The sequence below is a fragment of the Sander lucioperca genome, chromosome 9 (assembly GCF_008315115.2).
Source record: "Sander lucioperca isolate FBNREF2018 chromosome 9, SLUC_FBN_1.2, whole genome shotgun sequence".
NCBI lineage: Eukaryota > Metazoa > Chordata > Actinopteri > Perciformes > Percidae > Sander > Sander lucioperca.
The window spans coordinates 29015531-29031045 of record NC_050181.1 but is presented as its reverse complement, the minus strand read 5'-3'; the positions used below and the strand labels follow the sequence as shown (position 1 = coordinate 29031045).

The window sequence follows — 15515 nt, the reverse complement described above, 5'->3', positions numbered from 1 at the left end:
ATTTAACATCTCTCCATACCTTCTCTGTTGGTCTCTGTTCAAACACTGGTCCGTGAGGAGGAATTTGTTAACGCCCAGGCTGCGATAACTGGCGATAAACTGGCAGCATGGCAACATCTTCATCTGCCTTTTGACCAAAGATGTAGTGACACGGTGAAAACACATCACTGGATCACATCAAGCCAAAAGCATGTATCTTATATCTCGCTTTCTTCCATCCATCCATCCATCCATCCATCCATCACTAATTATTGGACAGTAGCAGACGTCTACATTTTAATCTTTCCCAATAATGAGTTTAATTAAGTCATGATGACACCATTAGTGTCAATACAAGAAGGACATGAACTAATCAATGTCCTGCCAATTTTGATGACGATGTATTTTTAAGATAATATAGAAAATATAAAAAGCACACGTAGCTCATTTATTATGAACTATGTATCTGAAAAGATCCAACACATTATAGCACTGTAGTCTAAACATTGATTTCTCCTCAATCAATCTAATTTGTGTATGCTAAAAACCTAATTGCCTGATTCTCCCCCTTTTTTTCCCCAGCAATTACAATATGTTTGGTGTTGTGCTCGTTGACGACTGTTTCCTTGTTGGAAAAACAACCAATCCAATTAGAGCTCTGCTGGCAGGATTAAGTGAGGTGTAGTCATCTTCCTGTGCCAGCACCACAAAAACAATTCAATCCGATAAATCTGGCTCTCTTACACAGAAAGCGTGGAGTTATATTGTATCGGTAACACTAGACTGGTGAAGAAACTGACCACACTGCTGCAAATAGTAAAAATATAGAATAATGTCTCTCCCATTTGTGATACAAGTTTTGAATTAAACTAAGATGACAGCAGAGCAACAGTGCCTCAGCCCCCGGAGCAGTCAGCGTTTCCCTGAGAAGGCAAATGTGAAATGATAGTGGGATTCCGTGATTGTAGACAGACCTGCTACTGGTCTCTCCCTCGCCGTTTCTGCTGGCCTGGCAGGAAACGAGAAAACCCTGCAGGATTTCCCACACCCACACACACACACACACACACACACACACACACCTATCACTGACGTATTGCAGTTTCCTGAGCTGTTAAATAACGTAATTATCTCTCTCACTCTCCTTGTCCTTTCCTCTTACTGCACCACTGCTATCTTTTCCCAACTCCCCACCCAAGGGCATCCCTCACCCTCTCCCTCTTTTCAAAACCAAGCCACCTAGTCTGGAAGTCGCCCCACAATCTCCAGCGACAACACCGCCTCTTTAAATCACACATTGGGCCAGCGCCGAGGCAGACAGTCCACTAGACTGTGGGAAAAAAAAGCCTGGCAGCTTACAAAGGACACAGTTTCAACAAGCAAGTAGAGGATGGAAACTGGTATGGACTATGGAGGCGAGATTTGGTTTAGAGGGGGTGTAGAGAGAAACAGACCCTGGTCAATTGCAATGAAGACATCACTCGGCAGAGGCGGGCCAAGACATGGTGCAAAGAGTGCCAGAAGGGAGAACAGAGCTGCCAAGGAGAGAGAGACAAAGAAACAAAGAGGGACAGAGAGGGCAAGATAGGGCTGGCTATCGTTCAAAACGTTTCAATACCAGTACAGATACCAATTCCTTTACGATACTGTTTCCGATACCAATTTTATATAATCCAATTTGACAAAAAGAAAATACATTACGGCACACATCTTTTTATTTATTTTTCAGAGTTTTTCCTGCGTGTCTCTACGACGTGTAACGTTAAGACAGCCAATCACAAACATTATATCTTGGTAGAAGCACGCTGCCTGCTTATTGGCTCACTGACGCTGTGATTTGCCCATTAGGTATTGAAATTTGGTATTGAATGACGAGGCATTTTTCGATACTCGATACTAAGGAGGCAATTTGCTTGGTGCCTAAAACGCATCAAATTCGGTACCCAGCCCTAGGGCAAGAGAAGGTAAGATATGTACAGAGTCAGTTTGGGTGCAGCATCACAGTGTGCAAGCCTGCATGTGTGCATCTGTGTGTGTCCGTACACATGTGCGCCTGCGCCAATGCCATCCACGGGTGGCTGGACGTCAATCCGTTTTCTGAGCGACTCAGTTTCCATCGGCAAATGCCTCTGAGGGTGACACCGTGATCAGGGCAGCTAGCCACAGCATTGTTTTCCACCCGCCCTCCCCTTCCTCCACTCCATCCCTCCACCCTCTATCCTGTCACCCAGACTGACTGGCCTAGTTCTGTCTGCATGTCATCCTGAACTCCACTCACAAGGTTCTTTAGTGGTAAAGTTAGGAGACCTTTAACACTACACAAACTATAAATAAATAAAAATACATGCAGCATTTACCAAAGAAACATTCTGCATGACTATTCTGAGTTTTGTTGCTGTTCCACATGTGAGATTTCAGTCCCAATCAAAACAGCATTTAAAAACATCAAACTTTCACAGTGTAACCAATCCACCTCAATGGAATCCCACAGATTCCCCCTCAAGTTCAACTCTGGTGAAGTCCACCATTGAGCATATTATTATTAGCTGTGTTGCCACTATCCAGTTGTATTTGGTCTCGCTTTGCCAGACCTTCCTCCACAGCGCTGCGGAGGAGGGTCTGGCTAGTCCATACAGCATTCCGGGATGGGAGAAAAACATGCTCTGGTTTATTGGCATTTCTTTAAACCAATCACAATCGTCTTGGGCGGTGCTAAGCACCAGACAGAGCCACGGTGCTGCTGCAAAATAGGCTCTGGAAGGAACTTGTTTTGGTGGAACGTGTACGTTCAAAAGTTGTTTTAGTCGTGCAACAGAAAACTCAGATTGGACAGATAGTCTAGCTAGCTGTCTGGATTTACCCTGCAGAGATCTGAGGAGCAGTTAACCATAGTCCTCAGAAATCCACCAGAGTTTAGAACGCCAACACAAAGGAAGCGGAAGGTAACGGACATCCAGCCGAAAAGAGTGACATCTGGCGGAATTTCCGGCAGCAACGGACCAATCCCGGAATCAGATTAATCATTTGCAGAGTCAGACAGTTATGAGATAGGATTAAAAAGGTACAAATATTTCTTTTGAATAAACTGTGTTACTGTCCTGTTCATGACGAATGGATTTTATCAAAAAGAGATGCTGTTTAGCAGTCAACAATTCACATAGCAGCTAGTGAACTTCTGGATGGCGGTTCTTCATATGAGTGATCAAATCAGTGGTGTTGAAGGATTTTACACGCCGTCCTCCAAGCTTTACTTTGACTTTGCAAGTACTGCATAGTACAATTTGTGAGTCTTATTGTTTTTCACCGTGAAAAACATCCACAGTATGTTCATCTTCAGCATGTAAATCCTGTGCGGCGTCACAAACGTAACCAAAAAAGAAAAGAAAAACTGAAACACACGACAGCAGCTAGACAGAAATAATCATCGGTTGTTCACATCGGACCACTTTTCCTCATCGAATCGATGCCGATGTATAAGAAAAATCACTAACATTGCCGATATATTTGTTAAAGCTACATGGTGTAAGAATTTATCGCATCTAGCGGTGAAATTGTATATGACAACCAACTGAATATTACTTTCTAGCCCCTCCCATTCCGATCGCGTTTTAACTGCTACGGTGGCCGAACCCGAAATTAGCTCTTAGCATCTCCATCGTTTACACGCAGCTGTTCTAGCCACTCCAATATTAACTTTGGTCTTGTTGCTTTGCCTGTCACGTTGTCGTTTTAATTCCCTTTTTTGCTTCCCTGGCGAGTAACCTCCCCCTGGCATTCGTCACGGTGCCACTGAGTGTAAAAGCGTGAAAGGCGGAGGTATGTCCTTCTTTGGCTAACTTATTTTAAAGATGGAGGCGCAACATGGCGGCCGTCATTCGAGCAACTCGCTCGTATGTATTCTGAATGGCAGATTCTACGCTTACGAGAATACTTTGATTAGTTGGTGGAAGTAATTACACATGAATGAGCACATATTTGTGAAAGAACAAATGAAAGGGTTTTTTGCTAAAAGATCTACTCAAAAAATTACACAACGTAGGTTTAAAAATGGTGACCTTGAGGGGGCAATGGAAGGGTGATAAGGGAAAATAAATAAATATGTAATTCTTATATGAAAGTGTGCTGTAAACTATGATACTACGCCTGTGACAGTTGCTAGATTTCATATATTTAATTGTTTTGTTTATTTATTATTTTTCAATGTGTCTACTCTACTACATTATTTCATTTCACTTATTATTTATAAGTTTGTAATTATTTGTCAGCTTTTTAACTATTCCTTGTCAATAGGTTTAGTGCCGGTAATAGTTTTCATTTTTTTTTTTTTTTCATGCTGCAATAAGGGGGTTGAGGGGGGTGGGGGTTGATGCGATTGTAACTATTAAATGTTTGTCACATATAAAATAATAAAAATGTTTAAAAGAAACAAACGATATGTCATGCATCCCAAAAAAAAAACAGAAAAGAATATGCGTCAGTCATCTTTCTTTTTGTGTCTTCCATCTTCCTCCTCTCCACATGTAACCCATCCTAATCCCTCTCCTCCTCTTTATATTACTCATCTCATCGTATTTCCCCCTCCCATCGTCGCTCCTCATGTAACCCTCTTCATTTCTCTCTCTGACACTGTAGAGGTGACTGGTCCTGTTTTCGTCTCTCAGTCTAATCTCGGGCTCATTATGTAAAGGTGTGTTGGCTCATTTGTTATTTCTGGCTCCAATGACCCTGATTAAGGCTGTTTTTTTGTTTGTTTTTTTCCCTTCTCTTCGCCTCCGTCCTCCATTCCGTTATCAGTTGACGTTAATGATAGCAACACTGCCCCTCTTAGAGAAGGGTTCCTCCCTTCTGTTCTGAAGTAACAGACATTTCAATACTAAAAGTGACTCACACATTAACCTGCAAGCATATCAGTTATACTAAACTGTCTTTAAAGGTCCTATGACATGCTGCTTTTTGGATTCTTTTATATAGGCCTTAGTGGTCCCCTAATACTGTATCAGACGTCTCTTTTATATAGACCTTAGTGGTCCCCTAATACTGTATCTGAAGTCTCTTTTATATAGACCTTAGTGGTCCCCTAATACTGTATCTGAAGTCTCTTTTATATAGGCCTTAGTGGTCCCCTAATATTGTATCTGAAGTCTCTTTTATATAGACCTTAGTGGTCCCCTAATACTGTATCTGAAGTCTCTTTTATATAGGCCTTAGTGGTCCCCTAATACTCTATCTGAAGTCTCTTTTATATAGACCTTAGTGGTCCCCTAATACTGTATCTGAAGTCTCTTTTATATAGACCTTAGTGGTCCCCTAATACTGTATCTGAAGTCTCTTTTATATAGGCCTTAGTGGTCCCCTAATACTGTATCTGAAGTCTCTTTCCCGAAATTCAGCCTTGGTGCAGAATTACAGCCACTAGAGCCAGTCCCACAATGAGCTTTCCTTAGGATGTGCCATTTCTGTGTCTGTAGCTTTAAATGCTATTGAGGAGGAGAGAGGGGGGGGGGCAAGGTGGAGGGTGGGGGTGCGGCCTTGACCAACTGCCACTTTGCTCAAAGAGTATAGAAGTAACAAGAGGTGAAACTCAATGGAACGTTGTGTTGCGTTCAGTCCAAGATGGTGGAGCTGCACTCTTTAGAATGTTCCATTGCAAGCTGCAGCTCAGTCATGGGTGTGTTAAGTTCTAAAGAGTGCAGCTCCACCATCTTGGATTGAACGCAACACAACATTCTATTGAGTTTCACTTCTTGTTACTTCTATACTCTTTGCTTTGCCTGTTTGAAAGCCATGATGTCTCTCTCTTATGGGTGGGCCAAATTCTCTGGGCGGGCAAAGCAGAGAAAGGGGAGGTCACCTTTCCCCTTATGACCTCATAAGGAGCAAGCTTTCAGATCGGCCCATCTGAGCTTTCATTTTCTCAAAGGCAGAGCAGGATACCCAGGGCTCGGTTTACACCTATCGCCATTTCTAGCCACTGGGGGACCATAGGCAGGCTGGGGGAACTCATATTAATGTTAAAAAACCTCAAAGTGAAATTTTCATGCCATGGGACCTTTAATGGCAAAATAGTGGCATTTGCACTCATCGGTTGTATCTATTTAAATATTGAGAAGTTTAAAAAAAAAAAAAGGCATGAATTGATTGTTTTTGTTTTCTCTGAAACAGATGGGAAATATTTAGTTAAAAAACTCCCACTTTGAGTTTGCATGACTGATCATAGTGTGAGTGTTTCGCTGTGGGTACTGGGCAACTCACTGATATTTAGATTTCAGTGGTGCAGCGAGGGCTGCAAAATGCCACAAGAAAAGAAAAGGAAGGGGTACAAAATTGCTCCATTTTAATGCAAATAAAACTAGGTACTATGACATTTGGTAAGGATACTGCAGTGATACCAGTTATTTCTATTTTGTATAGGAATATGTCATCTGAAAATCCAGCAAAGGAGGACAAACTTGCAAACAATAATATCTTGTGAAGGTTAATGTGAATTTGAGAGTTTCTTGCATAAAAGTTGGATTTTTGCCAGTAAATCTCAAGTGACTGGAGCATCCTTGAATGCACCAACAGGGAGAAACAGTCGGCTGCTCCCAACTGATTGACGGCAATCAGTTAAGACTTGTGAGAAGAGCATTTATTCAAACATTTGACAAGACTTCTCTTTATGCGACACATAAGACAGAATGGACCGATTTCCAATGACTCTTCCAACGACATAAATGTATTGTATTACTGCCGCATGGTGGCTGTTTTAAACACATGAGTTCACCGGTCTGGGAGGCTCTGATACACTTTCCTCACTCCGTGTCCGCGGACAGCTGTAGGCTTGTAGGGGTGTTGATGTTCTGTGCATTGTCGGACACATGCAGCCACTTTCCTGAAACTGCTTGCGGGACTGACACAGGTCCACAGCGGCCCGCAGCGTGTATATCCGAGTCGGTCTCCAGCGCCTCCACCTGCAGGTTGTCAGCTGTGTGTCTGCCTGGTATACTCCCGGACGGCCGATTTAACTCGCCGGTCCTCATGAACATAGTTTCCTGTGTCACGTAGCTCTCCAGAAGCAGAAAAAAAGAGGAGCTTAAAACGCAACTCGCTGGTTCAAAGTTAGGACTAACAAGTTAATTAGCAGTTAAGAAATAGATTGTATAGCCTATTTACATTTTTATCATGCAAAAGACGTTTTTTAAAACTTTACACAGATAAATTAAGTAGGGCTGTCAAAATAACGTTCATTTCGATTAATTAATCAGAGAAAAAAGAACGCGTTAAAAAAAATAACGCAGATTAATCCATTCCATATTGACGTTTGACCTGGAGCCGTTCTAGCCACCATTGGACTGTAAAATGAAGGAGGGAGGCAAGAATGTGCTGCCTGGATCATTGATTGGAACATTTACTTGTAAAAATCTTCTTCCTGAATAGGGTTGAGTACCGAAATCTGGAGCCACTGATATGTCTGCATTTCTCTCTGATGCTCTGAAACAGACGATACAGGCAACACAAATACCACTGCACGTGATGCTAGTTAACACTATACTCAACAGCAGCTAACGTTAGCCTACCGCTAGCTAGTTAACACTATACTCAACAGCAGCTAACGTTAGCCTACCGCTAGCTAGTTAACACTATACTCAACAGCAGCTAACGTTAGCCTACCGCTTGCTAGTTAACACTATACTCAACAGCAGCTAACGTTAGCCTACCGCTAGCTAGTAGCTGGATTAAAAACGGTTAAAATGCTGACAGCTAACGCTAAACGGTGTAAAGTTTGACTGTGTTTTACTGTAGAGGATTCAACACCGGGGTGTAACAATCATGGATGTATTAAGAGAACTGGATACAGTGTTCGGCGGGAATCCCCCGTACGTTCCAATGAGAGTGCTCAAAAGCGCATAAAGCAAACAGGAGCTCGGCTCTTCCGCACTGTTGGCCCATAACGCTGGTTGGCTCACGATAGGCATGCGCACTAGCAACAATTTGTTTGCGTTGTCGTAGCAACATGCGCGTTCATGAGCTTCTCTCTCGTGTCTCATACAAGTGGCGAACTCATGAACTCGCCGTTTTCATTGTCTAAAATATTCACTAACGTTAAACACTGTGTTTTCGTTGTTCCCGATCGTTCATGGCTTCAGCTCTCATCCACGTTACAAGCTTTACAGCATACAGCCCTTGGATGTATCATAAGAGAGAACCAAGGCGATGTAATCACTATGTCTGTAGTAATGTTATATAGGCATATAACTAGCTATGCATAGATCTTAATACAGCCATGCTAGCTACCCCTGATGTTAGCAACTAGCTAGCTAGCCGATAGCCCGCCAGTTTGGGAAACGCTAATGACGTTACATCCACGTAGCTGACAGGCTTTAGAGCATAGCTACATACATCCCTCGGATGTATCATAACTTCATAAGATAATACCATGGACGTATTCATAGAACACATGGTGAATTACAACCATTAGCTATATCCATTATTACAGCTAGCTACATGAGCTCAGGAGAACAGTTATGTGAGCAGGCGGGCACAGTCCCGCGGCTCTGCTCGCGTCCACTATGCGCGTTCATCATGCCAAATTTAATAATTCTGGATTTGCTTCTAGTGAATGTTAAAAATGTTAAAAACGTAACGTTTTAAACAAGGACCCTTTCAGTGTTCGGGCTGGTAAGTTGATATACCCAGAAACAAATTATCCGCTGAAATATAGACGTTTCTTTCGCCATGCAAAGTCTCTGAAGTCTTTCTGGGCCATGGGGTGCAGTACCACCCCTATCCGCTAAGCCCATGGTGGCTTTTAGACTCGGCACTCTTCTTCGGGGCTTGGTAACAATCTGTAGCTGCCGACGTCGGAAAAACACAGACAATGAAACTGGTAATTTACAGCCTCGTGGTGCATTCGAAGTTATTATTAAATGTCCTTTTCCCATCTGGTGGTTGTTTTTGTCGTTCAACAGCAATTTACTAGTGAAATAAGTTATTGTTATAGTGATTACATTATTATTAAATCATTTAATTTTGACCATATGGCCTTAGTAATAAACAAGTTCTTTAATGTCGCCAACTGTTGTTTAGTACCTTTCTTTTTTTTCTTTTTTTTTTAACTTTATTAAAAAGTATCGGTTCAGGCACCGTTAATTATGTAGGCGATTAATTTAGATAAATTAATCACAGAGTATGTACTTAATTCGATTACATTTTTTAATCGATTGACAGCCCTAAAATTAAGAAAACGCAGTGTCCGTCGTCGAATCACAAAAAAAATTAAATTATCGTTATCGAGGTAAAATGTGCAATTAATCGGGATTTTGATTTTAGGTCATATCATGCAGCCCTAGGGAACAGTACTTCAAATAATTAATAACCTGATGTCACCAGTTCACCATTCATACATCAATGCTTGGTTATCATTCCCATTTCATATCTGTTCTTACTGTGGAGCAAAGTCGGCTGGAGGAGGGGTGGATGAGTGTGGATAGAAGGATAGAAGAAGAGATGAGGACAGAAGGAAGTGTGGGAGGTTGCAGCCTCGAATGATATAGATTAGTATGGGACAGCCAATCTGCACAGATCTGAGGATATGAGTACAGAGACAGGAGGAGTCGACTGAGTCACAACAGGGATATAGACACACAGGGAGCAAGAAGCCCGAGGCTAATTCATAAAGAAAGACTGATGATGTTGGCGAAGAAAGCAAAGAAAGGGATTTGGGGTTGGCGCATGATGGAAATGCACAAAAATCAAGGGGTGTGTAACATACATTCAAGCAATCTGTATACGCTGTATAGAGAACAATTGTACAGTGTAGGCAGAGCTATGTGACATACAGTATAGCTCAGGATTTGTCATCCCGACATCGGCAACTGCATGGAGGGAGCCAAGGGCGCTAAAACATTATGGCTTTAGATGTCAGCCTACGTCCTGCCAAGAACTGGTGTCACAGATAAATATACCCAATAAAGATAGAAAACCACACACCGTGCATCTATAAAACCACAAATAGAGCCATGTCAAAGCCGATACAAGAGGTTGAAAAGTGCATGTTTGTCAGTTGCGTGTTTTATGAACTGTGTTGAACTGAGTTTGTGTCAGTCAGTGCGTGCGTGCGTGCGTGCAGGTGTTGCTCTATCTGTGTGTTACCCCCTGCTCACCTCTAAATCCCTCGATACAGCTATGGATTAGACGCTCCTAAACTATGCCTCATGTGCTCCCTCAAATAATGCAATAATGCGCCATCCCTCTGTGTCAGTCAGTGCCTGTTAACCGGCACCAGTCCGAGACAAATGGGCCCCAAATTGGGATTGATATGGAGGGATTTTCTGTAGGGGGGAACTCTAATGAACACATAATGCGGTATGCGCAGCTTTGGGCTCCCTAGACATTGCAAATAAAACTGGTGACAGCAAGCGAGACTGGACCAGGCTGCTAATGTGGGGTTAGCATTTTTTTTAGTACGATTTCACAGAGTTGATTATGTTGACAATTTCTCATGAATTTACCAGACATCATATTGCAAAAAAAAAAAAAAAAAAAAAACTGATCCTCAGCCTGGAGGTTGTGCGATCATTTTTGAGGGATTTATTATTTTTAATACTTTGCAAATAAAAACATTTGGGAGTCAGTTGCTCCTGGGATTGCAGTAGTAAAAATTTGAAAAAAATCGAAAAACATCACATACATTTATCAGCTACATTACAGTTGTAATCATTTTACAATATATGTTACAATATATGATGGGAGAGACAAAACACACCCTTCTGAACGCGAAGAACTCCGATGTTACGCACTTGAGAGCTCTCATTAAATGTTGACTTGAAGCTTGACAACTTCGCAATGCTATGTTTTGGATAAAGCATGCCATTGAAGAGGATTTTTCTAGCTACTCAAAAAAGTTACGGTTCTGGTCCTTAGGTTGAGGTTACACAATGCCAAAACATTCTTTGTCCAATTATGTGTTCAATGAGATGATCATCGCAAACTGAATATCTTTAGATATTGGACTGTTGGTGAGACAAAACAAGACATTAGTTTGTGCAGACATGCACAGTTACAGAAACCACTTTTTTATAAAGTCAGAAGCCATACAACATTTTAAAATTGTACCTCGTACAATTTCATGAACAAAAATTGATTAATTTGAAGATGTCACTTTGGACTATGAGATACATCTTGGAAACTAGGATGGACATGTTTGAATAAAAAGACAAATAATGAAGACAATGGAGCAGGGTTGGTTTTTTTGTCCCCATGCCACAGTGGGTGGTGGATTCCAAAATTGACCAACCACCAAATTAATTACCATTGTTTTTTTGGCTGGTGAGTGAAGCCACTTGCATATTTTACCAGTATTTGGCTGGGGGCTGGTGCTAATTTCCAACCCTGCAATGGAGAATAATAATGAGTCACTAGTTGCAGCCAGTAGTGGCAGCAGACTACTAGCAGCTAACTGTGGGTGGGGGAGCTAAGGGAGAGCTTAATTGGTAATAGCAAGTGCTAAACATGTTGTCCTGAAAAACCTATTACTAAATATAACAATAAATCCTGATGATAAAATAAGGGTATGTTGTTTTCGTCTGACGTCCATTTGATCAAACCAGCGTGCTTTTGTACAGTATATTAAACCCCACTGTGACTGTACAGACAGCACTAAAACACCGACTGCACCATGAACTATGCCGACATGCGCAGTTACAGAAACCACTTTTTATACAGTCAGAAGCCACTCCACATTTCCAAATGTGTTATGAAACACAAAATGACAGGTTAGACTCACAGGAATACCACCATCATCACTTCCTTGTGCTATAAAAGTCTTGTTTTCATTATATTTAAAAAATAAATGTGAACAGCACATGACAGCCACCTTTACTAGACAACCATTCATATTAACGGAAAGGCACCACTGACAAGAATACACACTCGGCTCAACTGTAACTGCAAGACCGCCGGTTCAAACCGCACTAACCGGAGGCTTATTCTCATCACCAATGGTCAACATACAGTATAGAAAACACGACATGAGCTGGCACACACACTAACCATGACACAATACATATAAAGTCCAAACAATAATACTAAAGGTCCTTAACTGACAGCGTAGCCAAATTAAAGAAATGCGTACTCACCGGTCACAGAAGAACACCGTTACAGCCTCAATGTCCACATCTTTAGCTAGCTAGTCGTCATGGAGGCCAGGTAGCTGCTTCTCGCCACCGCTCCTGTTCCTCAGGTGTGTCTTGTCTTTAGCCGACGTAAAGCACGAAAAACTCGGCTCGCCTGCAATTGATGTGACAGACAATGTCAAAGAGACACACAAAGCTTTAATATTCCGGGAAAGCATCCTGATATCGCCTAAAATACACAACATGGCGTTATTGGTCATCTCATTCTGTTTTTACAGACTTCGACACAACACCGGCGGGATGGTGAAGTTCAGCAGACAGATTATCGTCACTAAAGTTACTCCATAATGTTGTGACATTGGTCTGCATCAGTCAACTTCCTCTGTCGCTGTTTTTAACAGAACAACAAAACCGTTACATAATTTACCACACAGCGGAAAAAAAACTGCAGATTATTTGTACTCTTGGCTAACGTGTAGCTAGTTTAGCTAGCCTCCAAACGTTACGTAGCTAACACAGCCAGCGGGGAAGTGGGCGTGTCTCTAAGTGACGACAGCACGCATGAGCTTTGAGCAACCAATCAAAAGACGAGGTCAAACTGGGGTCGATTTCGCATTAAATTACTATAATTATTATACTTATTTTAATATGAATTAATTTTGTGAGATTCACTTTCATACACGTTTGATTCAAAAGAAATAATTTCATTTTTATTCATTTTTATAAAGAGAGGACATTTACAGGTGGCATAAGCACTGAGCATAGATATCTATCACTGGGCGATATGGAAAAAATCTAATATCACGATATTGTTGACCAAATACCTCAATATCGATATTGCGGCGATATTGTAGGGTTGACAATTGGTGCTTACAATAAAATATTTACACAATGAGATTTTTGATAAATAATCATCATTAGGTCTAATGTGTATATCTAAGTGGGTGAAGACAAATAATAGAAAAGCTAAAACTAGTCTGGTAAGTTCAAAAAATGACATCACTTTACTGTAATCTAGCCATTAAAACCAGGGACAGATAACACTTGTGTCATATCACGATATTACGATATCCAAAATCTAAGACGATATCCAGTCTCATATCACGATATCGATATAATATTGATATATTGCCCAGCCCTACTATTAGCACAGTGTTCACCAGCTATACATTATAGTTGAGCAAAAGGGCGATCCCCCACAGCAATAGAGCCAAAAGCCAAGAGATAAGGGTTAACAAACATTTTTGTTTTTGCACAGGTAGGCTATGAAGTAAACTGAGAAGAGTAATTATTCTCTTTAATTGAACTTCAGTTACGCCGCTGAAAACACCTTCATATCCTCCTTATTTGAAAAGTGACATCCTGTAGAGCAGGGGTCTTAAACGTTTTTTAAGCAAAGGACCCAATAACTAAAAGAGAGACGGAGCAGAGACCTCACACTACATATTGTCTAAAATTAAGTTGCATATTAAACTGGGCCTACAATAACGTGTAGGGTGGCATAAAGCCTTTATACATACCTTCTTTGCATAGAATCCTAAGCTATTAAAATAGCCTAATAATTGTTGCCATGCTTTTATAAATCATGTTTTAATGTTAAACATACATGTGCATCCTTTGGGGATGAACTGTATCTGTGGATGGCTACCTTAGTGACTACCTTACCTATAGGTCACTAAGCCTATCATCAGTGTGGATTTATATTTGCTAATAATATGTTGGATTCATGTTAAGACTGTAATTTTTGAAAAAAAACTTTCAAAAATTGACAATAATTTGGAGGCCACTCTGCATTGACTCTGCATTGAAGATCCCTGCTGTAAAGAACTCAACCTCTGTATGATTAACTCTGCCTATACAGCAGCTAATCATACACCCATTCAAGCCAGTAAGTCAGTGGTCCAAACACCAGGCAACTATCCAACATGCAGCTACACAGAGAAAGTGAAACGGCCTGCTATCCAAAACTCTACCGACCAGCCAGGTAGAACCAGATGCAGCAGGGTTTGTGGAGCTGAGCTGTATTCTTACCCAGAACAAAGCTTGTCAGCCACACAGTGCCACTAGCACAATAACGCCACATTACTCCACAGTGCAGAGTGAACTCCACACAACAGGGTGGAAAGGCCTCTATGTTGGGGTTTATTGCTTATTATAAAAATGAAAGAAATCAAGTTAACTATTTACCTTGTTGACTTTTTTTTTTTTTAGTATCATTCATCCAGTCCCATCAAATTGGCTCTCTAATGTGTGGCTGTGCAAGGACAAGACACTGTTATGGCACACAAAGTGTTTATCTGAGTCAGTGAGTGCAGTAAAGCATGCCTCCCCTGATTTCTGTCTGCAAATCAAGACAAGTAACAAGACAGGGAGCCCAGAGAAATACATTAAAGATTCTATGAACAAACTCACACTGTGTCATGCACAGCTCAGGGCTGCAGACTGCAACCAAAATGGCAATTAATGTGGTGTGACATGCGATGTTTGCTATTAGTCTTCCCAACCATATAAAGTGGCATTGAACTTGTTGCTTGTTTTGTTTCTTCGCTGTAAAAAAAAATACAATCTGTTATGAATAATGTATTTGTTTAAAATGCAGTTTTTACAAAGAAATTATGACATCTTCTATTTAATTAAATCCTAGATTCATGACCCTATTTCATCGCCTGATATTAATTGAGCCATCTACAAAACAGTTTCTACAATAAAACACTAACATTATTTGTACTTTCAGACAACAGAGTCCATTTCTTTTGCCTCGAGCAAACATCGCGTGCTATCAAGAGCTTCATTAGCTTTGAGGTTTGGAAGGACTTGTTAGTTTTTTATTTTTTTTGTCATAAATATTGCACTACCCTCTGTCACCATTCATTTTAGCAAAGCCACACCTTGGACTGTTTCTATGACTTTATTTACTGAGAGGTGAAGGTGTAATGACGCCTGGTCAAGGTTGTTGTTCCTGCCAGTGGCAACTTAGAAAGCCAGACAGCTATCAGGATTTTGAAAAAGAAGATGGGATGATAGGATGAAATATTGTTTGAGTATTTTTCTAAGTACCAAATGCCTGCATTGGATGTTTACTAATGTGATTTGGCCATTCAGACAGCAGAGAGAAATTAATGGTAAAGGACAAAAAAGGACACCAAACGGTAAAGGACAACAGAGCCATTCAATGATAGAGGACTTTAATTACAAAAGGACAAGCCACTAAATTAAACAGGAAAAGGACTCAACATGAGTTGATGAGAATCAAATATTTTTCATTACAAATTAAGATTGTTGCACACAAAACACATGTAGTTTATAAAATAAGATGTTTAAAAAAAAAAATTAAACTACCAAACAATATACAGACCTACAAGTCCAGCGGAAATGATAAGCCAATTAAAGGTCCTATGACATGCTGCTTTTTGGATTCTTTTA

The 15515-nt window shown here is 40.8% G+C and overlaps 1 protein-coding gene across 1 annotated transcript in view; it reads right to left on the bottom strand.

Moving 5' to 3' along the window:
• fgf11a (fibroblast growth factor 11a) overlaps positions 1 to 12252 on the bottom strand; it is a 142788-nt gene extending 130536 nt beyond the window's left edge. The window contains exon 1 of the mRNA XM_036005461.1: positions 12096 to 12252. The gene's annotated coding sequence lies outside the window, so the exon portion shown is untranslated. The remainder of the gene's footprint in view (positions 1 to 12095) is intronic.
• Positions 12253 to 15515: the final 3263 nt, after the last annotated feature.